Source organism: Physeter macrocephalus, chromosome 9 (genome assembly GCF_002837175.3).
Source record: "Physeter macrocephalus isolate SW-GA chromosome 9, ASM283717v5, whole genome shotgun sequence".
NCBI classification, from domain to species: domain Eukaryota; kingdom Metazoa; phylum Chordata; class Mammalia; order Artiodactyla; family Physeteridae; genus Physeter; species Physeter macrocephalus.
In genome coordinates, this window is record NC_041222.1 from 56864994 (window position 1) to 56892699 (window position 27706).

Below are 27706 nucleotides of genomic sequence, written 5' to 3' on the forward strand. Positions count from 1 at the left end.
AACCAGGAATTTTACATTACAAATAGCTGTGCTGAAGGTTAATATCCAAGGTCAGGTGTTATTAATATCCATTTGAATTTTGTTCCTCTGGTCTATGATCTCGTCTGAGTCACCTCGTTGATTTATGACATGGTAGTCCCAGACCATCATTCATACTCCTGAAATTCTATTCAGGCCTTGGTATCAAACCCTCTCTTTAATACCCTTTTTGGTTGTGTCTGACCCGTAGCTTTACAGCCTTTCCTCTTATCTCCTTCCCACAGGTACCCCTATACCTGGTGTCCAAGGTCATTTGATTGATTTTTCACCCTGCCATCTTCTCCTTTTCCTTCATTTTACTGTAGAAGAAAAATTTTAAACTCTTTTGTTGAGAAGTATTTCATGGGATTTCTCTCCCCAAAGCCAGTTCTCCACCTTGATTTTCAGGTAAATGGCCTCTTCAAGTTTTGTACATAGGCCTGCTAATTTGTCTGTCTCCCATATGAGGCATTTCTTTTCTTCTGTGTAGCTGAAAGTCTTGGGCTCATACCCCCAGCAGGAGCTGACAATCCTCAGGACTTACTATGTGCTAGCCACACTAAGGGCTAGGGGCTTGGATGGATTCTCACCTAATCCTCACAACAATCCTATGGGGTAGCTGCCATTATTTTATTCACTCAGCAGATGAGGAAACTGAGGTTCACGGAGGTTTCAGAAACTTACCCAAGGTCACCCAGTAGTAAGTGCCAAACTTCGGACCTAAGCTTTCAGTCTTTCTATTTCTGAAGCTTGTGCATATTATTCCTTTTTAGCTGCTTTCCTCTATTATGATGATGATAACTGATGGGCAGTCAGTCTCCATGATACAATTGTTATACAAAAGTGGGCTTGGAGGTCTTTGCAAAACACATATTAACACTAAAATTATATCAGCATCTGGTATACTTACATAAAAACACTTTTTCTGGTACATCTAAAAATAAATTTAAAATTTTCAACCATTTGAAGAGTAGCACATGCTAATATAGACAGTTCTTAATTAGAAGAAAGGAAAAAAAAAAACCATCAATATTCTTAGCAGCTCAAAAACCACTACAGTTAACATTTTGATATATACTTCTTGCCATTTTTCTATGCATAATTTATATATTTGTAATCTTCTGTATATATAAATTTGAATCCTGTATTTCCTCCTCAGTATTATAATAATCACTTCCCCCCAGGTATTTTCTAGGGACTGCCATAGTCCCTAACTGCAGTCAGAGACACAGTAAGATCCTGATCAACACATGCTGAATCATAAGATGAAATCTAGTCATTCATTATTAACTTCATCAAGTTATAGAATAGATAATACATAGGCATGTTCAAAATTTCAAATGTCAAGAAAGATATATAGTAAAAATCTGCCTCTTACTCTTGACTTAGAAGGATACCTTCCGGTACAGAGTTCGGAAGTCCAAGCTCCCAATTGTCTTAGTACCCGCTTCTTGGAAACATAGATCTGGATAACCCAGTTCCTTAAATTCTGGATTCAAGAAATCAAAGTCCAAAGAGACATTTTTCCTCTAGCAAAGGTCCAACTTCTTAGTTTTTGTCTTTTGTCTTAGAATTCTAGGTCTTCAGGTAAGTGACAGACCCTTCTAAAGAGCTATACCTACAGAACTCAATAAACAATCATAATCCCATACACATAATAATCCTCATATTTTAAAGAGATGCATACATAAAGGACAAGGAAATAGTTTTATTATGCACCCTCATAGAGTAAAACACAAGATTCCATTAGGAAACAAAAGGAGCCTTATTATTTCTCTTTGCTACATACCAGTGTGTCGAGTTCAGTATAACTGATGTTGGTGCTTCCATATTCATACATTTATTAGACTGTTTAGACAAAGTACCAGCACAGGGGAAGGCTGGCTTGGAGACCTTAGATGAATGTTTTCTAGTGTAGAGATTCTCAAAGTCTGTTCTATAGGATAATAGTTTCTTGGGATGTTATTTAGGTGTTCCACAGAAAAGGGGGATTCCACAGACTAATAAGTTTAGAAATCTTTAAAAGAAGGAAATGAAAAAATGAGATTGACCAAAGAATACTTTCTAAAGAGTAGGATCCCACAGAGCACACTTTGGGATTCTGGCAGCTTTGTCACTAAATAGGTATAAGGTTTGGGACTAGGAGACTAAATTATTCATCACTGTCTCAGCTTACTTAGGTAACCATTTAATTAATATGAGAAAATTATTTTTAGACCAGTTTTTGCCAATAACTGCTAGAAACAGATCTTGAAGACCTCTGTAGCCTTGGGTTCAGATCTGTATTCTTTTCAACCTGGCTAGAAGCATGGCGAGCATGGTGACAACATTCAGTACTGAAATATTATTCCTAGGCAACCATGAATCTCAAGTTTTTTCACTGGAAACATAAACTAGAAAACAAAAACTTTTAATGAAGAATGATCTTAAAAATAAAAGGTAAGTTATAGTTTGCAAATGCATATAACCAACACAATACTAATATCCAGAAAACAGACAATCATTGCAAATCAGTAAGAAGAAGAAACAATTCAATGGAAAAACGAGCAAAGGATAGAAACAGCCAATTCACAAACCACAAACATATGCCAATAAACGTGTGAAAGGGCTTGCCTGATTTATCAAGAAACTACAAATTTAAAAAAGACAGCATTTCATATCTATGAGACTGGCAAAAATTTTTCAAGTCTGGCAACGTGGGCATGTAGATTGGTACAATTATTTTGGAGAATAACTTAGCAATAATTATAGAATAAAAAGTGCTTTTTCTAAAACACAGAACTTTCATGTCTAGGTACATTTTAAGGGGCAGTGTTTTCCAACCTCTTTTGCATCATGGCACACATAGAGAATAATGATATTCATATAACACACAGGGGTAACCTGAGGAGGCTGCTCACAGCAGGAGGTGACCCATCCAGGGGTCTGTGTTTCCCTCAGGTTCCACTTGGCTTCCCTGAGGGCTCAGGGACCCCAGATCTTCTACTCAATTGTAAGGTACTCTTGTACTGCACTGGTTGGAAAGCTCTGCCCTAGAGAAGCTTGCTCTGTACACTCAAAGAGATGTGTACAAAAATGTCCACCACAGAGTTTTTATTATACCCAAACCAAAAAAAAAAAAAACAACAAAGTGGCAACAACAGCTTAAATGCCCATCAGTAGGGGAATGAATAAATAAATTCTGTTATACAAGGGAACACGATATAGCAGTTAAAACTCATGAACTTGAATACACGGGTGAGTTGCAAAACCGTAATGTTGAGTAAGGAAAGCAAAATGTAAAAAGATCCATATACTCTATATCATAATATATGCATGCAAAATTTTAAAACAGACAAAACTGTACATACTCACATACCTGTTAGGTAAAGGTATGAAAATATTCATGGGTGGGGTATCACCACCTTCAGGGTAGCGAATGCCTCTGGGAAAGGAGGGAAGGCAGTGTGGGATTTAATGGTGGGTGAGGGACTCAACAGATATCTGTGCCATCCTATTTCTTAAGAAACAAAAGCAGATGAAGCAAATGTGGCTATAAGTTATGTGTTAAATCTAGGTAGTAAATACATAGGTCTCTAATATATTTTCACTATATTTTTTGTGCATTTGAAATATCTCAAAATTTAAAGAAAAAACTAGATCAATGGTTTTGGGCTTGTATACACATTAAAATTACTGAGGAGTTTAAAAAATTTCCCATGTCAGGGCTGCATCACAGATCAACCAAGTCAGAAACTTAAGATGTTTCTTAAGATGGGGCCTGGACGTCGGTATTATTGAAAAGCTTCCCCAGTTATCCTAATGTTCAGAACTGCTGAATTAGATGATCTCAAAAGTTTCTTTCGAACAATATTCTCTTTTTCTAAGTATTTTAATTTCACTGTTTCCTCATATGGTTTCAAGTGAACATAACTGTATGAAAAGCCAGGCTCTGTTAATATTCACTGAGAATTTTCCTTCTCTCAAAACCAGTTATCTTTTCCGGGTGCTTATGCATCTTTTGTTTTCTAGAACCACATATTACTCCTCTCCCATTTAGTTCATTCATCTCTCCCCCTTTCTCCTACCACCTTTCTGAGACCATCCTAGCAGGAAAGTCATCCAAGCTCCACAAACTTAGGCTTTGAGTCATTCGTATGCATTGCTTTTGAACATATTAAATAGATCCATATGTTATCTACAGTAAGATATAGGTTTTTCCTTCAGAAAATAGAATATAAAAAAAAAAACCATTCCAATATGTACACTTAAAAAATTTTAAGTAGGCATCTAAAATGAAGCAGAAATTAAAAGTAACTTGGGCCAGAATTTTGAATATTAAAACATTACAGCAAATGGTAAAACATAAACCAAATATATGTCTATTTATATCCAAAAAAGTTACTCTTTCCCTGCCACATGCACAGAGACAGCTCTCATAATGGCTCCACTTCAATCAGAGTTGGATCACAAGTAGAACAGTAACGAAAGTGGCCGTTTCCAACATTTCTACCCCTAAAGACTCTTTATTATCCTCTCCAACTTCAGAAATTCCTATGAAGTCATCATCAGCCAATCGGAGCTTCAAATGGTTTGAAATAACTCATGTAGCCAGCCACATTGAGTTGATATAGAATCAAAGAAATGTGACATTCTCCTTAGCCTGGGCAGTTGTGTCATGGTTAAACGTATGATTTCCATTAGATTTCCCAAAATGTGGAAAAATCGCTTTCAGACCCTCGGCACTACCTCTGGGGATACTTATTTTAGATTACAACCACTAACTAAAGTGTCATTGTCTTGAATACACCCTACCAAAATCTGATCTGAGGGACAGTAAGAAAGGGAATGCTGAAATACAATCTATGTCAGCAGACCAGGGAAACTTCCAACACTACTTAACTGTCATTGGAAGGCAGACTGATATCCCAAGAGGGGGAAAAAGAAAAGCAAGAAATGCCATAGTTACAAGATCAGACAGACCCAAGTCTGAATCTAGGTTTTACAATTTTCTAAGGCATGACCTTGGTCAGCTCACCTAATCTCTCTAAACTTCAGTTTCCTCATGTATAAAGTACAGAAAATAAATATAGTTACTTCCATAATCAACATCTAGATCTTGGTTTCTAATAGTATTCTCCAAGAAGAGGAAGCAGGACTCCTAGTTCCTGAGAAATGCCTAATTCCAAGGCTCTGGCAAGTACTACATAAGATGAGCCTGGAAGCCAAGTGGAGCACCTTGCAGTGTCAGAAAGTAAGAAAATGCTCCAAAAATAAACAAAACAGGGGCTGGGGGTGTATGCCAAAGGGACATAAGAGCCAAATGAAAGAGTTCCCAATGACCAAAGCTGAGATAATTTAATCAACAAAATAAATCATGTGGTATTGGATTATAACCAAAAGTATAAAATAAATACCCTTAGGTCCACAGTGATATAAATAAATGATTGAATGAATAAATGGGGGAGAATAGACAAGTCACCCATATGGGAAAATTCCAAATGATTCATGTAGATACTGCCCCTTCAAACATGGGCTGTGCACAGTGATTTTCTTCCAGAATACACTATTGCGGAAAGGAGGTAGGGGGTGAGGAGGGTAACTTTTCAGTGGAGAAACCTGACAAACATTACTTCAGCCAGGAGTTCAAGCAGCTTAACATTAACAGTGATAAATCATGTTGAGAGCAGGCACTCTTGATACGATGTGACGAGAATGGCACTTTACCTCTGTGGTCATCCTCCCAATATAATTATGAGAGAAATCCAAATTGAGGGACATTCTACCAAAAAAACCTGACCAGAGCTCTCCAAAACTGTCAGGGTCACCAAAAACAAGAAAAGGCTGAGAAACTGTCACAACCAAGAGAACCGAAGGAGACAGGATGACTAAAAGCATTGTGAGATCCTGGGACAGAAAAAGGACATTAGGTAAAATCTAAGGAAATATAAATAAAGTATGGACTGTGGTTAATACTTATGTATCAATATTCGTTCATTAATTGTGAAACATGCACCATACTAATGTAAGATGTTAATAATAAGGGAAACTGGGTGGAGGGGTATTCAGGAAACGTCTATACTATCTTTACAACTTTTCTGTAAGTTTAAAATTATTCTAAAATTAAAAGGTTATTATGAGAAATATTAATAGTTACCTCATGGGGTGGGGGTGAGGGTCAAATTAAATGACAAATTTAAAGCATTTAGCACAGTCCCTGGCACACAGTACAAGCTAATACCTGGGAATTATTGTTGTTTAGCAGATTTAAGCAGAGTTAATTCATGAGCAGTTTACCAATTCATTCCAGAAGTAGAATACTCATATTACTTGGGGAGCATGAAGAAAGAACTAATAAATCCTACCATCTTACGTATTTACTTGTGTTTTTAAGCATCAGTAATCTTGAGAATTCTATTATTGTTATCTTTGCTGGGCAAGTCTATCCCGTCACTTTACTTTTCTAGTATTATTCTGCCTGTCAGGATAGAACTCTCAGTAATGAATTGGACAACACTTCTGGATTATTAAACTTTCTCTGCACAGAGCTGGGCAATGCTCCTTCTAATAACTTTTCTCCAATTCCATCTCCTTATCCAATGAATTTAACTTTACTCATTTTATGAGAAATGTGCTGCATACACCTCCAGCACACTGGACCATCTCTGCACTGCTACAGCCCTGCATATGTCCTAAAGAGTGCATTTAACCATCTGGTGTTTGCTTCCCCCCACCAAAAAAAAAATCTCTGGCTCCTACTTATACATCCATCCCTTCTCCTTTGTCCATTAAGCCTCTTTGACCCTGCTTTCAACTCAAATTGGAAGTCACAGCAACCTCCTCTGAGTGTTTGAATTAGATTTGCTTTTGAGCACTGGAGCACATTACTGCAGGCGTTCTTCATGATCTCTCCTAGTCTGTCAACTCCCTGTGGGCTGAGGCCAACTTCAGCTCCACCTGGTAACCTTCTCCACATTTAGCACCAAGTTGGGCACATCCAGTGCTCCAGTAAACATTTATTAAAGTGATGCTAATTTGGATGCCATCCAAAAAGTAACTGAAGCACTCAAATGTGGGGATTCATCTCCCTTAGCAGAGACACCAGAGAGGGATATCCTGAGTTGTCTAAGGATGAGTCCCAAGAACCTATGATAAAATAAAATAAAAATAAAAGCCTCCAGTGACTGCCTTCTTTTCCCTAGCAGTTTTTTTTTCATAGTATAATTCTCCCTCTTCATTGATCAGAATCAGTCATCTTTTCTTTTTATTTCTTATTAATGCCAGTTACAGTATTCTTGGCTAACTAGCAAATACAGAAATGGTTAAATCCAACATGTTGCATTTCTTCAAGACCAAGGAAGGGAGTTTTGAGGTTGAACTGCTGATTGCTAAATTATACAAATAGATAAAATAAGACTCATATCATCTATCCATCCATCCATCTATCCATCCATCCTCTTTCAACAGCATTTACTGATTGATATGATATGCTAGGTGTTGTGCTGGGTACTGGAGATTCAGGGATGAATAAGAAAGCCCCTGCCTTCAAAGATCTCCCAGTGCAATTGGGGGGAGGGGGTGGCGGGGCGGGGGGAGGGAAACAGACAAATAAATAAGTATAAAGGCAACATGATAGGTGTCATCATAAGAGTAACGTGGACACTCTACTTGGCGGGACATATTCGTAGAAGAAAAATGGTTGGCCAAAAAAAAAATCACTGACTGTTTCATGGCTTTCTTCAAATAACTTCCTTGTCTTGCAGAGGATATAGAAGGCTGAGAATGAAACCTTGGCTCTGACATTTCGTAACTCTGACCATCAGCAAGCCACTGAACCACCCTGAGTCTTAGCTTCCTCCTCTGTGCAAAATAGTATCATTGCAATTATTGCCTAAAAGTATCTTAAATTTACTGGGAAGATCAAATGGGAGATCTTTGAAAACTCTAAAGGGCTGTAAGAATATGAATAACTACTGTCACATTCATTACAAGGCAAAGGAGAACATTTTCACCTTACAACCTCCTCTGCCCAACTCAACCCCCTTAAGGACTGAAAATTTTGTACGGTTTATTTAATCGAGCTCCACTTTTCTGCTTTGACTAGACTGGTATTGGGTGGCTTCCTCAGACCTCTGGGTGCCCAAATATCAATACATTCTGTGAGAGAGACCCTGACGGGCAGATTTTAGGCATCATTAGAGGCGCTGCCCCCATGGCTACTCAGCCATGGGGTTAGCAGTTTGGTGGTCTGATTGGAGAACCCTGTTTTTCAGTCTAGTCAGAGACCAGTTCATATCCTGGGGCAGCAAAGAAACAAAAATAAAAAATCAAGAGACGCCACATCTTAAAAAAGAAAGCTTGGATCCCGTTTGAAAAAGGTAGTAGTGATTTAGAAGGGGAATAAAGGCAAGAGATGGTGAGTGCTGGAATACCGTCTCCCACAGGCTGGCACGGGCTTGGCGTCCTGGATGGATCCAAAGCAAAAAGGCCGACAGGATGTGGAGCCACATGCTTTTCTTGTGAGCCCAACAAATGTAAAGATCCCTTAATCCACACCAAAATAAAACTGAAATGTAAGCCGACAGGAGCCCGGACCCAGCGTGACCTCTTCCACCGAGTCACCGTCCATCCTCCAACCTACTGAGTTCCCTGGCCATGCTGGGTTTCACCTAAAAAATGCTCCCTTGTCCCCCCCGCCCCACATATTCTTCTGACATTTTGTGCCACCCAGACAGCAGCCCCAAATGCCTCCTTGGGTGACATCACAGATAGCCATGGGTTGCTTCTGGTATCCCATCTGTTCCTGCCGGCCTGGCCTCCGCGAGGGCGAGATGCGAAGGGAGTGTGGAGTGGAGGCTGGGCGGGGGTGGGGTGGGGATCGGGCCTTTGAAGCTGTTTTCTATCGGGCGCTGCAGCTGTCAGCGTTGGCTGCGGAAGCCCGTGATTGTCCTTGCAGCTCCCTTGCCCGCGGTGCACTGTGCTTTGGGATATTAATTGGGCTTTCATTATGCGAACGTACCCAGAGGCTTTTGCGGTTGATTCCTATATCTATATTGATTCATAAAAAATGCCAATAAATAACAGCTCTCTCAAAGCAGCTTTGCATGTTTTGGATAATGAGTTGGTTGATGTCCCATCTCCCCCACTCCCCCATTTTTCTTTCCTTTTTTTTTCTTTTTACCCATTACCGCATAATAGATCACAGAATCTTTAGGACAATGGACAAGCACATGGGCTAAATCACCTTATTACAGTTCCATATAGTTGAAAAGAGGCTTAATGCTAAATTATCAGATCCCGGCTATTGTGGAAACCAAGAAAGAATAATGCTCACAAATAACCCGGTGGTGCCTCTGTGGGCTCATTGTCTGGGGATCTATTGGCCCGCCTGCCACGGGAGCGCTCCATTGAGTCAGCAATCCCCTGAAATGAACAGTGCGGCCCAAATTCGGGCTGGAAGTGAGTCTCTTTTACTTTTTGGTATATTGGAGGTTATAGATATTTTAAGGCCTGGCCTTTCAAAAAAAAAAAAAAAATCTTGTTTTACGTTTGTGGGTAACTGTGGGCAAAACTATGTTATTAGATTCGAAACGCCCCAAATTCAGCATGTCACAGGCGACTTCGGCTCACAGAATTACCGTATATTATCCCACATAAAGTGGAGATGAAAGCAGAAATTGTACATCCGTTTCATTTCACTGAAACTTTTCAAAGGAAGGAAGGATGTTCATTAAAAGTTAACAGTGACACAGCTGTGCAGAACTCTCAGAGAAAATGTCATTGTCACGGGAGCCTGACTGTGACCAAGTATCATTCTCCATAGCAGAGTGTGAGGTTCCTGTGGTCTGTTGAGCTGTTAATGGCATTGAAAAAGAAGAGCGGTGCCCCCAGGAGAGTGGCGATGCAGATGGATTTTGGAAAGCCATTGTTCTAGCCTGCGTGCCATAACTTTAGCAAGAAGTAAATATAATTTTGTTTCCCAAAAACTAGGTAGACTCAGAGATCCTAAGGAAACTCTTCTCATTTCTGGGAAGATGGGTTGGACATCATTTCTTTGTAATAAACTGTGTCCAATTCTCTCTCTGTCTCTGTTGCTCTCTTTCTTTCTCTTTCCCTTCCTCTTTAAATAAAAGGCCCACAGATTTTAGATGGGCAACAGTGGAAATGCAAAACAAACAAACAAAAAAACCCCACTGCCTACTAAAACCGAACTTTAATAACATTGCTCTTGCCCTGTTCCACTGCCTATTGTTTCCACAGTATTATATTTGGTTGTCTCTCATACAATCTCTGAGAAAAACAAGAAGACAGGGTAAACAACAGAGGCTTAGGTAAATATGCAGAGATAACTGTGTATTCCTGCTATTAGATAAATTTCTCTTGAACTGCTTCACGCAAATGTTCAGCAATGGCCATGGAAATTTGGGTAGTAAAGATAATAAGTGATAATTTTGGGGAAAACAATCCATATTTCTCACTTCCAAGAGATTTTAAAATATCCAGTGTGATACTTCTCTTTATAATTTGAAAAATGGGTTAGTTAGAGAATAAACATCTATTTTTTTTTCGAGATTTGAGAAATTCTTCACAAGTCTCTATCTAACTCAAGACTAAAAAGATACTTGGAACCAATTTAAGAAAACCATTAAATTCCTCTTCAAGACCATATTAAGTAATGATTATACCTTCGTACCAATATTGTCTTTCAATTTAATGGGGAAATAACAAGACAGCCAGCAAAATCATGCAAAAGATTTATCTAACTGAGGTGTTCTGCTGAAGTAGCTATACAAGTGCACCTCTACTAATTACGGTATATTAATAAGTAGGAAGATAAGATTCCATTCGGAAGGGCACAAAGGAGATGTAATGGGCATGTACCGCCTTTCAGGGCACACAAGGTAAAACAGAAAAATGACAGATATTCAAGGGATGGAGCCGTTCTGTCATTCTTATGGTTTTCTCATGTTGCTCAAATGGATCTTCACCAGTATAATGTTTCTTATGTTGGCCTCCATTTATTTAGTGCCCACTATGTCCCAGGCTCCATGCAATATGCTTATATAATATGAATATTTCCCACTCCATTATCAGAAATGGCAAAGACCAATGGCTCCTTATTTATTTTTGATAAGGACTTTGGAGTGGGGTATAACAGCAGAGGTATGAAAATGACAAAGAAAGGTATTTATCTGCATTTTGTAAATTCTTTTCCATTTTTCAGCTTAATTTCTTCTTGACTAAACTCACAGCAACTTAGGGCTTGCGGGAAGGGTATAAACCTCAGAGTATCAGTGCTATTTCTTCTCCCTGAAATATCTGCAATTTATCCTCCGGCCTCTTCTATTCTTTCCCTCACCATTTCCAAACAATCCTATGCCAGCTCTTTGAAAGCCTGGAAAACCAGCCCTGCAACTGGAGGAACCTTCCCCAAAGTGGTCATATTTTCTGAACCTCAAAGCAAGACACATCGCCTAAGAAATAGGGGCATTTGAAAGAAAAACTGGCTAAACTTTGTGAAATTTAGACTCTCCCAGAAAATCCAAGGCATAGCGTTGACATTCTTTTAGGAATCCCTGGGTTATAATTCAGGACTGCACACCAGACAACGCCAAATTCAGCAGAGACTGGAATTCTTTCCACGTCCTGAGCGCATCTCTGACTAGGTTCCTGTAGGCTCTGCCTCTCGCAGTTGGGTCATTTGAGAATGTTTGCTCCAGGTCACCTTCTCCTGAGTGACTATCTCAACTTCATAGGCATGAACAAACAGAGGTTCCCACAGCTTGAGGGCGACTGATGTATTTTTAAGGAGCAAAGCAAGCTTTTAAAAACAAAATAGAACAGGAACAAAGAGTTCCTGTACATGCAAAGTCTCTGCTCCACTCACAATCTAGCTCTGACATATAAGTCTTTTAGCTGGGTGTCAACTCACTCAACAGTAATATTCTAGAAAGCCATTCAGCCAATGTGTTTGAGAGGTAGGGATGTGATAACCTAGCCACTTGCCGCATGTGGCTACTGAGCACTTGAAATGGGGCTGGTGTGAATTCAGATGTACTGGAAGTGAAAATACCTGCAGGATTTCGAAGATTTAGAACACAGAGAAAAAAATGTAAAATATTTCATGTACAATTCTAAAATATTGGTTACATGTTGAAATAATATTTTGGAAATATATTACTGGAATTAATTTCATCTGTTTCTTTTTCTTTTTTATTAATGTGGTTATTAGAAAAATTTTAAATGACATGTGTGGCTTATGTTTAAAGTTCGCATTTAAGGCTCGCATTATACATTCCCATTGAATATCACTGGTCCAGATAGTTGAACAGAGAAACAGAACGTGATTGCACAGGCCAAGGCAACAAATTTTTAGAAATTACCTTTGCTTTGCTCTTAAGTTTGCAGTTGACAATAATAAAAAACTCCTACATACACGATGAGAAAATATTTTACATGCATATCTTTTGTACAGATATATTTTTTATTAGCACTGAGTCGTTTTGAATTTAAAAATAGGCAAAGAATGTTTAGACAATTAAAATATCAGCTTGAAATACAGACTTGCAGATACATAGTCTTCAGTTTTTAACTTTCAGCATTCTCAGAATCATAAAAAAATAATTTTTTTGATCTCCCAGCCCTCAAAAGATTATTAAAATAAGTTTACTTGGATTCGATTTTTAAATTCTTTAAACTCAGAAGTTATGTTCAAGTCAAAAAAACTCAATGTTATGCATTTGGGGAATATAGTCACTACTCTGAGAATAAAATATTACAGTATGCAGTGGAAGATGTTTAAAAGTTGCATACATATTCTAGGTTTTATTGTTATTCTTAATAATTCAAGCAAGTTCTTGTTTTTTTTAAATTAAGTAACTTGGTAAATAAATATTTAACATTTAATTTAAGCAACAGAGTTTTGCCCGAGTGTACTCTGTGCCTGGCCAAGACGCGCAGGTTTCAGATTCTTTCACCCGCATGTTGAGATCATCTTATATGACAATTTTACCTTGGTGCATATAACAGCTAATCAGCTATAACAAACAAGTGCTAGATCAAAGGCAAAAACACACATTTTTCTTCACTAGCAAGTCCTGGGATTTAAAACTTCAATATCACCTCTAAGGCATGCTTTCATAATAAATAGTATCATACAAATAGCAGAATGCATTATAAATAGTAGCTTTATACTGTTTACTTAAAATCATTTCAGTTTATACTTATAGTAAATACTTAATCTTTAGACATAAAATGTTTTCACACAAGGACAAGGTTCTTGCTTGATAAATGTGCAGGGATGCTATTATTTCTTACTCAGAAGCTTAAAAATATGTGCATTCAGAAATGTTTGCCGTAGTACTTGCAAACCCAAGCTTCTTCATGCTCAAAGAGATCAATCCAAAGCTGACACCAGAGGGATGGTGTTGCAGAATAAAAACTACATGTTTTTTCCCTTTGGAATTTTTTTGTTTAATTTTGGGGTTTTGGCCCAACTTTGGATTGTTGCATCAGGTAAGAATCTGTAAAAACATACATCCTCCCCAAGCTGAGTAATATACAGACCACAGCTGTAACTGAAGTTAAGCCACCAGCTAAGAATAAAAGCACCAGAAAACAAACTAACCAAAACCTAAAGCAAACAACATGCTTATCACACAATAACTATTGAATAATGCAAATATTAACAACGCAAACCAAGCAGGGGGCCTCCATCTCAGGAAGAAGAAAAGCCAGCGAATAGAAGGCAGTGATTGGGAAATCAGGTCAGCTCTTCCTCCTCGGTAGAAAAAATGGATCAGGACTGACATCTGCTGGCCTTGTTAATGGGATGTACCCATTGAAACAAGGGTCTTGGAGAACAAAACATTCTGGTGGGGTGATACTGCATCACTGGGGTGGGAGGAGCTTGGCAAAGGCCTTCCTGATGGGCCTCCTGCAAAGTGGCCAATCAGCGGCCGCCTCTCCAGACAAGAGTAGCCTCAGTGTTTTCCTCTCTTTGATGTTTCACCTTCATAACCAGGAATGTTTTTCCAATCACCCTAAGAGGGGACAGAATACTCTATAGGTGGATTTCTCGTTAGAATTACATGTTTTGAGAAGTAGTGGTCAACGAGATACTCAATAGAGCTGATGATTTCACGTCTTTACCAAAAGACTCATTGGAGATTAAATGGTTTTAAAAGGCTAAATGTGTGTCCGCAGCCTGACAAGCTCGGTGGCTTTCACCCTCTTGAAACTTCATCAAGTCAATGTCCCAGATCTGACCTTTGCCATTCCCTCTTCTACTCCATCACTTCTCTCCTGGAATCCATCTGACTGAACAGATATCAGGTTTGGGAGATTTTGTCCTCATGAGGCCTTGCTTCCAAGCTCTGCAGTCTTAGTTTTCTAAGCACAGTGTTATCCACCATTGGGAAAGGCAAGTTCCCACTGTCTTGGAAGGTATGAGAAGCCTGGGACAGGGTCTATCTTACTCAAGTCATCTTCTGGGCATCTAGCATGGTCCCTACTACATAATAGTCACTCAAAAAATATTGATTGCTTTACTTTGAAAGTTGAATATTCTATATTCCCCCATGTTGCTTTTAGGAATACAATTTCTTTTTGGTGGATCTGAACATAGCTGAATATTCTAATATTTAAGTAGATACACTAGTTTTAATTGCAAATAAGCAATGATGCTGAGTACTCTTTGAGTCTCTCACCAGTGCTCACTTCCCTATTATTTCAATCTCATCTCTTATGGGAGGCACAATCCTACTGTTTGTAATAGCAAAATTAGGTCATGGGTTGTAGAAATTCTTCTCCAGAACAATCCTTAACATGCTTCATCTCAACGATAAAAGTGAAACTGGTGGGCCAGAAATCTTTCCCCCTCTACCCTTTGCTTATATGACTTCTAAAGTGTGTCAAAGTATATGTGACTGTGTCATATACATGTGTGTGCCTTCTGGTATATGTGTGCATGAGTCTCTGGACATAAACAACTTACTTAAAAAAATATTTTTTATAAAGATTATAGAAAAAATGAAACCTGGAAAACTCTCCCAAAAGACAGAAGGAGGAGAAAGCCTGAAACTGTGCCAGTGAGTTTAAGAGGCATACTAATGAGGCACCATCTTTAAAAACACTAGCAAAAACTATCCGGCCTAGGACAAAGCGGAGTCAAATTGCCACCTCAAACGGCATTTTGGAAGGTGGAGGCAAAATAGTGCATATAAATCATTAGCTTTAAGGTGAAAATTATTAGCTTATGTCAAAAAGTGTACAAAACCCATTTTCTCTTTTCACCTTCTGTACTTTCTTCCCAGCTAATGCAAAAGAAGAATAAAATAGTTTCACTTTTCGTAAATATAGTTGGAGTAAAGGTTCTGTTTTTTTAATTATTTTTAGAAAAGACTCTGAGAAGATAATTCTGAGTATTTATTCCAATGGTTAACACTGTTATGGATTTCATAATTTATATATATATTTAAAATCCTCTAAACCCCAGTATTATTTTCAGATTAAAAAATAGATCTTAAAGAAAATAAAGGGCTTAAATTATTGGGTTGTACCATCTCAATATTTATAACTCTAATTTCAACAGTTTTGTTGAAAACATGTTAATTTACATTTTGAAAAAAGTTGAAGGGGGAGATTAAAATCATCCTGCTCAAAACCTTTGCAAAGCATTTTGCTTTTTATATACCACGGTAACCTAATAAAGACACCATCACTTGACAGATGGCGTGGCATATTAGCCTCGAAATAAAACACTAGATGCCAAAATTATTAACTCCAACATGCTCAGAAATTTAAAAAATTAATTTTTGATTCTTTTTTTTAAACACTTTTCTCTTCCCTCATGTCATCCTGCAACAAAGAGTACTCAACTTGTAAAAACACAAACAAAACAACCCTTTAGTACATACTCAAAGGCCGTTTGCAAATACCAGGAAGTATTTGAAATACGGAACCTGGAAAAGATCACCTTGGTTAATATTCTCAGTCCTCTTTAAGACCATTTCAGCCAACACATAGAGACTCTCCACTCTCGCACTGTTTGAGCAGAACATTTCTTTTGTCATGCTGTTGCATCTTTATCCCTGCCCCCCTCCAAACATATAGTTGATGGAATAAAGGTTTTCCGCAGCTCTGTACTCCTGAAATCTAAGCCTTGTGGCTATGAAATGATGTAGTGGGGGGGGTAGGGCTAGTTCTCCAGGCCATGATGAGCCCTGCTCAAAATAAAGTCATGTCTCTTTAAGAGATGATGGATTTTTGCATGCAGCCTCAGAAGCCAATGCAAGGCACTCACGCCAGGTGGCAATGCTCCCATATCCCTGTTTTAGGGTGTGAAAGTAAATGTGGGGTACCCCTTTCCCTGAAATTTCTCCTGCTTTTATGGAGGCTGACATTCTTATTTTGTAATCTTTTAGAATCTTCATTCAAAATTTAAGTGATACTGGATTTTCCCTTCCCTTCCTTTCCTCCTCATCTTTCTTCCTTTCTTTCTGAAGCTCTCATTCAGAGAGCTTCATTCATCACTTTTTAACCTCATCTACAACAGGACAAAAAAGGGAGTAACACACATCACAACTTTTTTTACTAAAATAATACTGAAAGAAAGAAGGTTATCTTGTTTAGAGAGGAAACGATTAAATGTTTTTGCCCCCTGTTGGCCTGCTGTCTTTTAAAATATTATCATGTTATTTCAGTGCCACCTAAAATATCTACAAATGCAAACCTTTCTCTGCCAAAGAGATGTCATGATTTGCATTCCCAGAATGGAATTCTATGTTCAGATTCCCATTAAACATACTCAAGGCCACTAACCGACTAAGGAAACACCTTAAGGAGAACATTCCAAATATGTGGACCAAGGACAAGAAACGCTTTGGATAATTTTTTTTTAATTTCCAGATTAAAAACTTAGTAGGTCCTTTCTGAAAGGTGAAATTTAGAAAATCTTAAAAATAATCTGGCAATATTTACTGGTCTTTCCTCCCACCTCAGGTGTTCACTTTCCTTTCTATCATGTAACTAGATAAGTGCTTCCACATCTAGAATCCAGGCAGGAGACATTTCCAAGCTATGGGCTTGATATGTAATATGGAAGCTATATTACTCTTTTTGTTGTCTTTATAGGTTTCAACAGTCCCTACTGGCCGTCAGAAGAGCCAGGAACAGAAGCATCAATAAGCACACTTACTGGGCCAAGGATTCTTTTAGTCAGTAAATATTTGTTGAGTGACTACAAAGTACCAGACATTATTCTAGGCACTGGGGACACAGGAGTGAACAAGAAAGGTCCAGATGAAGGCAAAACCTCAAAATTCAAAATTCTCATTGGACAGGAAACAAGATCATACACACACACACACACACACACACACACACACACACACACACACACACAGAATAAAGTAGGTCACTTCCTAATTTTTAAAATACTCTTTCCTACCAGCTTGGCATTTGGGGCTGAAATTTCCATCATGGAATTGATTCCTTTGATTTAGTTGATTCTCTGTCTTTATTTGGAGACTATCTAATCTTAGGAGCTATAATGGGGGCAGGATCTGTCGCTCACTCTATGAGCTAAAAATGCAGAGTTGTTTTCCCCATCTTCTTTGCAATAAGAGAGTAGCTACATGATCTAAGCTCAACCCATCTGACACGTTTGCTCTTGGCTTTGACTTGGGAGCTAGTGAGTTAAAGAAACTAGAACCACAGAGAACCCATTCTGGGTGTGGACGGTGTAATAGCAGCAGCAGTGTTATCCTTCAAGGGGCAGCCATGTAATGACAACATCCTGCTTTGAGGCTGGAGGCATCAGTGGTACAAGCTTCAGCGTCTACTTTAGCAGCAATAGCAATGGCGCCCTCACTCATTTTTTGTTTGCCACGATTTTGGCAGTGGTTCTAGTTTATGGGAGAGACTCATTAGTTTTTCACACATTTTCCATTCCTCCTGGGCATACAGCTGGATTATACCTTTCAGTCTCTTTTCTGAGTTAGGTATGACCTTATTACCAAGTTCTGGCTTATTAGCCGTCAAAATAAAGATGCCACTTCCAAGGTGAATCCATAAAGACCTCCCACCAGATCCTTTATAATCTCTCTACCTCCATCTATTAATTGACTGACAATACCCAGAATAACCTGGAAATCACATGTTGAATACGGCACAGCCTCCATCAGCCTGGGTCCCCGAATGGCTGCAGGGAGTAGACCCTCCTCATCAATTAGATTTTAGTAAATGTGAAACTCCTATTGTATTATGCCATTGTGATATTAGGATTTATCTTTATAGAAGCTAAATTTTCCTAACTAATGTACCCATTTGTACCAGAAGTGGAATGTTTCCATAACAAAAACCTAAAATGCATGATTTTGGGTAAGCAATGAGGATGCCAGTTGCAAGGAAACTGGCTTTGGAGGCTGGAAAAACGAAGATCTATGTTATGCAGTGGAAAAATCTTTGATAAAACTGTCTCTTGATATAATGCAGAAGACAGGTCAGGTGTATTATGATTCTTTAGCTCTAGGGGAAAGGGTTGGGAAACAGAATGTTAGTAGCAATTTGCAAGAGTGGATGAACTCAGGCAAGAATTGGCTTGCTTTCAAACAGAAGGGAAACCGAATGTCAGAAGCGAAACCGAATGTCAGAAGCGAAACCGAATGTCAGAAGCTAGAGCTGCTGAAAAGTTGGAAAAATTGACTGCTTCCAAAACTCAAACAGTAAGAAATCAGATTGAATAAGACTTAGCCCTGCAGCTAAGATCAAATCAAGGGTGTGGTCTTCCTATCTAAGCTTGATGACCTTAGGATGTAGATGGAGACAGTCATTGTGATTAGGAAGCAAAATCATAAATCAGGTTTGAGAATTATGACCAGGAAAGAACTTTAGGTACAGTTACTAGCACATGAAGCTGATTGGAAGCAAATTGATTGGAAGCAAATAGATTAGAAGTCTACTAGGTTTTTGAAGGGATTATACTGCCAAAGAAACCATGAGCTTGGACTAAAACAAGACTTTGAGTATCAAAATAAATTTGGGGCCCGTAAATTTATCAGCAATATATGGGCTTTGAAAGCTATGCAGCCTCCAAGGAGGGCATACTTTCCTCCAAACATAACAGAGGTGGCCAAAGAAGAACAAAGAAGAAACTTCCAGACAGTGGAGCAAGGACCCATGAAGAACAATGGACAAGAGAGTTTCTCCCAGCAGATCTAGGGTTTATTCTAGAAGCTTTCTTCACTCCCAGGGTAGGGTTTTCAGGAACACTGCCCATTAGAATTTAACATCTTTACGTACCAGTGATCGCTGGCTATCTTCTCTTTTCCACAGGGGTGGGTTTACTATCATTTTGCTCTTGTTTTCTCATTGTATATCAGATGCTGTTGGGAGGAGGTAGTAGGTAACTTGTCCTTCTAGGTATTGGTAGCTGGACCGTGAGGAGTGATGGACCTGAACCTGATGGAGAATACTGACCATCCCTAGAGAATCTGAGCTTCGAGCCAAATTCAGTGACTGGACAGTATTTGGGGTTATCTTTCTCAGGGAAGAGATGATTGTGTTCTCTTTGTGGACGGAAGCATGGCATAGGTATTTGGTGACAAGAGGATGGGCTGGAAAAGAGATTGCCTAGCTATTCCTCTTTGTTCCTGGGCCCCAGATGGACTATAATTCCTAACCTCTCTTACAGTTAAGTGTGGTCATGTGACTGAGTTCTGACCACTAATATGAGAACAGAAGTGATGGATGTTGCTTCCAGACTTGGCCTATAAAAATTTCACACATGGACCTCCACTCCCCCTTTCCTCCTATTTGCTGACAGAATGTTGAGGCTCAAGGTGATCTTGGGAGTCATATGTTGAAAATGTTAAGGCTCTCATCAGCTTGAATTCCTTAGTGATCGCATGGAGCAAGGCCTCACCTCCTTTCCTTTGAAGTCCAATTGAACTTTGAGTGAGAAATACAGTATCTTGTCTTAAGTCATTGAGATTTCACAGTTTATCTGTTAATACAGATGATATGTCAGTATTACAATGTACTAGTTGCTGCCTTATCTTTATTCCTGCCCATTTCCCAAGGCTGGTGTGGTCTTGGCCATGCTGTGAGCTCCTGAATATCATTCCAGTTTATTTGTTTTCTGTTTGTCATTCAGAATTGGTTTACTTGTTTGCAACTAAAATCTTTGATTGGTAGATTAGTTGCAAAAGTTAAATAGTGTCCTTAGCACAATGCCTGACACCTAACCATTCTACAGATGTTAAATTTCCCTTTGATTTAAGTGGAAGGACCAGTTTATAACTTCCATGTGAGTCAATAATAGAATTATAATAAAGTCAGATAATATCTCAGTGCAAATCAATTTGTTGTCTCTGATTCACTGACCAGCTGACCATGCCTTGAGGAAAATGTTGTATGTTATTGGTAAATTGCGATGAGATGGGGAGAGGAAGTCTCCAATGTTGCTGAGCTGGGGTCGGTCTGAGGAGTAGTTAGTCAGGTGCGTGCCGCTGATCAACTCAGGGGCTGAACTCAGGTGGGAATGAGCATTAAAAGGAATCAGATGGGAAGCAATTTTGTCCACTTAATTCTTCCAAGGGCATCATCACTATATAATAATCCAGATACTGTGGAATAAATGTTCAGAACCTTCTCAGTATGGGAAGTGACAAGTGTTACTTGAGAATAAAACGTGATACCCAGAAACCACACGAAGATGTAGAACATTTCCAAAGGAGAAGCCCTCAGTTCCTATGGTGTAAGTTTGTCTGCACAGGACAATGTTAATGAGGAAACTATACCTGTAGGTAGGTAGAATTATACCTTTACGGTTATATTTTAGACCATAAGGTTTAGTTAGTTTCACTCTTGGTTGCAAGGGACAGCCAATTACATTAGTTCAAGTAATTAAGGCTTATTAAAAAGATTCACATGATAATAAGGGAGATGGAATTTCCCAGAAATCCAAGAATATGAGCCACATTAGCTAAATTTCATGGATCTAGAACCATGAGATCATTCAGAATCTAAGTTTATCTCTAAAGACCTCTGAAACCTGATTCTGTATATCTTCATTCTCATTCTAAACCATGAACATATTTCAGCTACTTTTTTATATCTTTCTTGCCATCAACTATGACTAATTTATTCCATATTTCTTTGCTCTATAATTAGGTTGTAGCTTTCTTCCACCAATAAGGTCCAATATGGTGGCTTGAGCTCCAGCCATCACACTCAAGTTTCAGAGACCAAGATAGAAGAAGGGATAGAAAAGAAAAGAAGGCAAAATGAATGTGCCTACTGTCACTGAAAATAAATTCCTGGAAGCCACCACGTGATACTTTTGTTTGTATTGTCTTGATCCGAATTTATTCATGGGATGCTGAGAAATCTAATCTTTATTTTAGATGGCCACAAGTCCAACAAAAATTGTTTTATTAGTGTGGAAGAAGAACATTAGAGATTTTGAGAGGTGAGGAAAAAAATGAGATGGACTCAAAGAGGGAATAGCGGCCCTTAGAATTATACTTAGTTTATTTTATTTAACAAACACTGAAGTAGTACTTATTAGGTTTCAGGCACTCTTCCAAAATGCTTTACATATATCAACTCTTTTAATCCTCATAGCAACCTTATGAAGTAGGAGCTATATTATCTCCATTTTACAGATGATGAGACTAAGGCACAAAGAAGTTAAATAACGTGCCCAAGTCACATAAGCCATTAAATAGCAAGACCTGGGCTTAAACCCAGCCAGTCTGACTCAAGTACTACCACAAACTTGGGATTAATAGAAGGATGCTCCTAGCAATATGCTGGTAAATATTTAACAACTGGTTCTCCGGGGGAGGGGGGGGAACCCTGATTTATAGTGTTGGCTGATATCCATGGTGTAAATACTCTCACCATAGATAAATAACCTCAAGAACATAGATAAGAGCATAATGTAGCCAAATAATTAGGAAGTGATGAGTTTTGAGAATTTATTACTTTTTCTTTTTAATATAATTGATTTAATTGCAAGTTACAACACTTAGTTTTTAACACTAACTATGTTTAACCATAGGTTTGCAAATTTCATGAAAATTTAACAGTTGGGTCTTATGAGCAAGCACAAGTCACCTTCAGCACAGTTGTGCACTGGATGTTGCAGTGACAGAAAGTCAGGAGTCAGAGGATGAAGGTGATGAGCAGTGAGAGGGTGGGTATTGAGGTTATGTATTCCTGAGTCCTCAGGTAGATGCTGCTCTTGTTCCCCTAGGAGCATCCATCCACCCTCCTATTGCAGCTATTTGGGCACAGAACAGCGTCCACCTTCTCAAACTTGACATCTCTCCTCTGCTCTGGGGCCCAGAATGCTTGGCTCATCCTGATTCAGACTTAGAACACAGATGCATACAGAAAGTGATGAATTTAAAACCAAGTCTCGGGACTTCCCTGGTGGTCCAGTGGTTAAGACATCGCCTTCCAATGCAGGGGGTGTGGGTTTGATCCCTGGTTGGAGAGCTAAGATCCCACATGCCTCATGGCAAAAAAAAAAAAAACCACCAAAAAACAAAACAAACAAAAAATGTAAAACAGAAGCAATATTGTAACAAATTCAATAAAGACTTTAAAAATGGTCCACATCAAAAAGAAAACATCTTTAAAAATGAATAAAATGAAGTCTCATTAGTTTCCTTCTCATTTCTGTTGATATAAGGAATATCAATTTTAAAGATAAACCAGTCTCTGGAATTAGTCTTTTGTTAGAGCTCTGTTACCTTGGACACCTTGCAAATGTCAGCAATTTTTACCAGACCTATAATGGATACTTTAAAAATGTCAATTAGTGATAAGCAAAAAGTAATGAACTATGGTTCTTGGAGATGTCTGTTTCCATTTTGACAGTGTTATAAAAATGAACAAAAATATTAAGATGCTATTCATTTAGAAATCTAAACATCCCTGTCCTTCCATTACTTCTCACAAAGTTGTTATTAAATGAAGACAAAAATAAGTCTTAGTGAACACACATTACTAGATACTGGCAATTTTGGTAGATAGTTGTGGGTACTGATTCTTAGACCATCTTGGTCTCAACATTGCATTTTTAATAATGATACACTTTATTAATACACATTAATACACATCCATATCGATGACCCATACAATTTATCAATTGATTTTTTTCAGAGGTCTTAGTAGAGTTCAGATAAAGCTCCTGATGCTGGGGAGTGGGGCTCACAGTGCTCAAAGAGTTTAGCATATTCTGTATCCCACTTTCCTCTTGGCTCAGAAAATGATGGGGCCTTAAATTGCATGAACCCATTACGGGGGCAGCTGGCCATCTTAAGCATCCAGAGAAGGAAAAAGATTGTGGCAGAAGAGAAACCATCCCTTGTTACTGAATGGGAGAGCTACTGTGAATTTTCATGAATGATAGAAGGATCCTGTGGTCCTGGGTTCTATTTCTCCTTGTGGTCTTGGTTTCTGTTGGGGGCCTTCCCTGATGCTCCTAGACTGGGTGTAGTTGTCAGTCTCCATGATGGCTCCCCAAAGCCCCCTCCTGGTATTTATGCCTTTGTTTCGTTCCCTCCTACATTGTGTCACAGTTGATCTGTGACCAACAGAATACAGCAGAAGTGACGGTAAGTCTCTTCTGATTGCAGGTTATAAAAACACTGTGGTTTCTGATTCTCTCTCAGATCACTGACTCTGTGGGAGGATGGCAGCCTGAAGAAGAGGCCCACATGGTGAAGAACTGAGGCCAACAGCCCTGTGAGTGAGCTTTCTTGGGAGAGGATCCTTCAGCCCCAGTCAAGCCTTCAGATGACTGCAGCGCTGGCTGACATCTTGACAGCAATCTCAGGATCATCTCTGAGCCAGAATTACCCAGCTAAGCCACTCCTTGACTTTGGGCTCTCAGAATCTATATGAGATAATAAATATTTGTTGTTTTAAGCTGCCAAGTTCAGGGTGATTTTTTTACGTAGCAATAAATAATACCGGGGCTTAGGTTATCTTTCCTTATGGTCCCACATAATTTATTACTCAAGACTGCAATCACTCATTCATGTGTCTGACTCCTTTGCTGAACCTTTTCTGCTTTGAGGAAAGGAATTCAGTTGACTGTTGAACCTCCATACCTAGAATAGTGCTTAGCACATAGTAGGTCTCAAAAAAAGTCATTGAACAAATGAATAAAGTGAAATGAGATAACGGACATGGTTTCAGACCACACCATGATTACTGCTCGCTAAAGAATGAGTCAGCACAGGTCAAGTTGGGTTATTCTCTCGAATTGTGAGAAATTCATACTGAACATTCATTTCCTCTCTTCTATTGTTACTAGCCTCCCTACCATCCTCCCAAATAACTCACAAGTCAAGTTCTATTCTTCTGTCACCACCACGGAGATCTTGGGATGGTCATCTGGGGTCTGAGGAAGGAGCCAGACTCAGAGGAGAGAATGAATGCTTAGGTAGTTTCCTCCCTACTCAAAGTGAGAAAGAAGAGTTTCTACGATTCCCCAGACACAGGAGACACTCCCCAGAGGAGACTGCTCAAGGTGTGGGATATAGAGTTAAACTAGACCAAGGGACAAAGCAAAATTAAGGGTGGGACATGGGGCTTTTAGATTTTTTTTTTTTTTTAAGGAACTTTTAAAAATGTTTGTTAAGAAGAGGCTAAAAGTTCACTTACTGCTCTAAGTGGTGTGGTGTCTGGTTACAAATGTTTTAGGACAGGGACTTCTACTTCAAGACCCAGCCCTGCTCACCCTAGGAGAGCCACATTACAACCCACCCCTCCCCCACTCCTCCCCCTCCCAGCAAGCCATACCTCTCTAACTGGCAGAATATACATGGGAGGTTTTCAAAGAACCCCTGGATGGCTCTGAAGTCCCATCAGGCACTAGCTCTCAGAATCTGTTGATAAAGTCTTAATGAAACACTATGAAAAGACCAAAAAGCCTTTAGTTCGAAAGGCATAACTCTCCAGTGCAGTGCTTGATAACAGAGATCCCATTTTAGGGCAGGTGGAACCTTCCCAGTTTGCTGAAAAACCACATCATTTGGGGGAACACGAGCAGGCTAATTTAAATACCTTTTCCTCTTTTTTTTCCCACATGCTCAAGAATGTGGGTGGGGGGGAAGCATGGTCTATTGTGTTATCACTTCCCATGCAGAACATTTTGGGGGGAAATACACAGCACTCAGCTTGGTATTGTGCGTGGAGTCCTGAGCATGGAGCTCAGGATGGTTTGATTTCAGATCTCTCATCTGTTATTTCTAATTGTTTAACCACAGGCAGTTAGCTTTTTTGAGTCTCAGTTTTTTAATCTGTAAAGTGAAGACACTAGTAATTACCCCCTAGCACTCACTAAAAACATGTGAGCTGAATCTGAATAGGGTTCTCAAGGCCAAAAGAAATAAAAAAGCTGCAAGTGGAACTTGGGAATGCTTGATTAAATCTAAGGCCTGCAGAAAAAAGTAAATCATAGGATGCCTACCAGCTTGGGATGTTGTGCTGCGATTTCCAAAGGTAATTTAATATCTTCTAGGATACATAAAAACAGCATGACCCACGAGAGCCACAAAATGGTACTTCTATTGACAATGTCAAGCTCAGTCTTTTGTTTCTACATTTTCAAAATAATATTAACAAAACTTAGAATATGCTGGTAAAAGCCACTAAAATGGAGACAACATTGCAAATGACTTGTCAAAGTTAATAGGCCTAGAATCCTATTTGGTCCAAGAGTCTGAGCTTCTACTATTTCCATCTTTATCGAGTTACTGAAGTGTTCACTTCGGTCTACTTGGCGCTTATGGTTATCATTAGGAAAAATACCTCTTTGACGAATTCACACAGGCCCTCTCAGAAGTCTAGTGAGGCCCATGCCGTGTCCAGGTTTCATAAAAGCTAGACATAATTCTAAAAATGGAGATACATGGGAGCATAATTGGACACCAAAAGGCCAAAAAACTTGTTTGCCTTTTGCCCTCCCCCACCTTTTTTTTCAAATTCATTTAATAGTTGAGCTGATAATTTTACTTCTGGGTACCTCAGCTTCCTCATTTGTAAAATGGGGTTTTTATCTGATAGGCCACTTAAGAGGATTAAATGAATTAGTATATACAAAGCACTTCAAAGTGCGACTGGCACATAGTGTATGCTAGTAAATGAGAGCTGTTATTCTAATGATCAATATTAATTTTTAAGGGAAATGACTTTTATGTAAATGTTTGAGAAGATTTCAAGCATGGTCCTCATCCACTAAAATCTGAAATATTTACAAGTATATAAATACTAGGTCCCCTTTGATCTTGGCCCTCCCAGGCTAAATGTTTCTCTGGAGGCCTTCTCTCATCAGCCTTGTATAGTTCCCCCTACACACTGCCAGGTAAGTCAAATCAAATGGTCGTTTTATTCATGTTCTATTGCCGAGTAATAAATTACCACAAAGTTAGTGGCTTAAAACAATACACACTTATTATCCCACAGTTTACGTGGGTCTGGACTCTGAGCACAGCTTGCATTGGTCCTCTGCTTAGGAGCCCACGAGGCTGCAATCAAGTTGTTGCCCAGGCCGCATTCTCATGGGAAGGCTTGACCAGGGAACAATCTGCTTCCAAGCTCATTTAGGTTGTTGACAGCATTCATTTTCTTGCAGTTGTAGGACTGAGGGCCCTAGTTCCTTGCTGGCTGTTGGCTGGAGACTGCCCTCAGCTCCCAAAGGCCACCCATGGTTGCTTGCCGCATGGGCTTTGCCCACATAGCCACTGGCTTCACTAAGCCAGCAAGCAGAGTCTCTGGGGGCATGTTCGCCAGCCAGACGGAGTCTTGTAAAACGTGACATAATCATGTGAATGGCATCCCACCACCTTTACTATATTCTGTTGATGAGAAGACAGTCACAGGCCCTGCCCACACTCAGAGGGAGACAATTACACAAAGCATGAGCTGAGGAGGCCACCTTTGAGGTTTTCCACCACTGCCCCAGAGGGGAAAGGCCGTGCCCAACTTCCATTTAAATTTCCCAATTCATTTTCTGCTCCGACCACAGAGGTCAGACAAGGTTTTATAGTCTGTTAATTAGAGGGATGAAATGTAGGGAAGGCAAGGGAAAGTAGAAAGAATGGAGTTTAAGACAAGGTCAAAGAAGAGACGGCTACTCTCTCCATGTAAACTGTGGAAGTGGTGATGTCAATGTCCAAAAACAGCCCCTTAAATTCCCAGAGTCCCTCCGAGATGGCTTCGGGGAAGGCAATCTGAGTAGGCACCTGAGGTGTTTGAGGTCCAGGCCTAATTCAGCCATCCTTGGACCTACTGGAGTCATAAGGATGGAAAGTGGCCCCTGACCATGAACAAAACTGTTTGCCATGTGGATTAAAGGGACGATACATTTGACCTTCTTTAAATCCATAAAGGATTATCACCAAGACACAATCCAATTATTCTCTATGTCTTCTGAGGGGGGAATGGGGGAAATGGGCTCCAATTTCAGCAAGAAGAAATCTATATAGACCTAAGGAGAAAAGTCTTAACAGTAATGATGATTAATTGCTAAACAGGCTATAAAAAGAAGCTATAAAATATCCGTCTCCTGGGGCTTCCCTGGTGGCGCAGTGGTTGAGAGTCTGCCTGCCGATGCAGGGGACGCGGGTTCGTGCCCCGGTCCGGGAAGATCCCACATGCCGCGGAGCGGCTGGGCCCGTGAGCCATG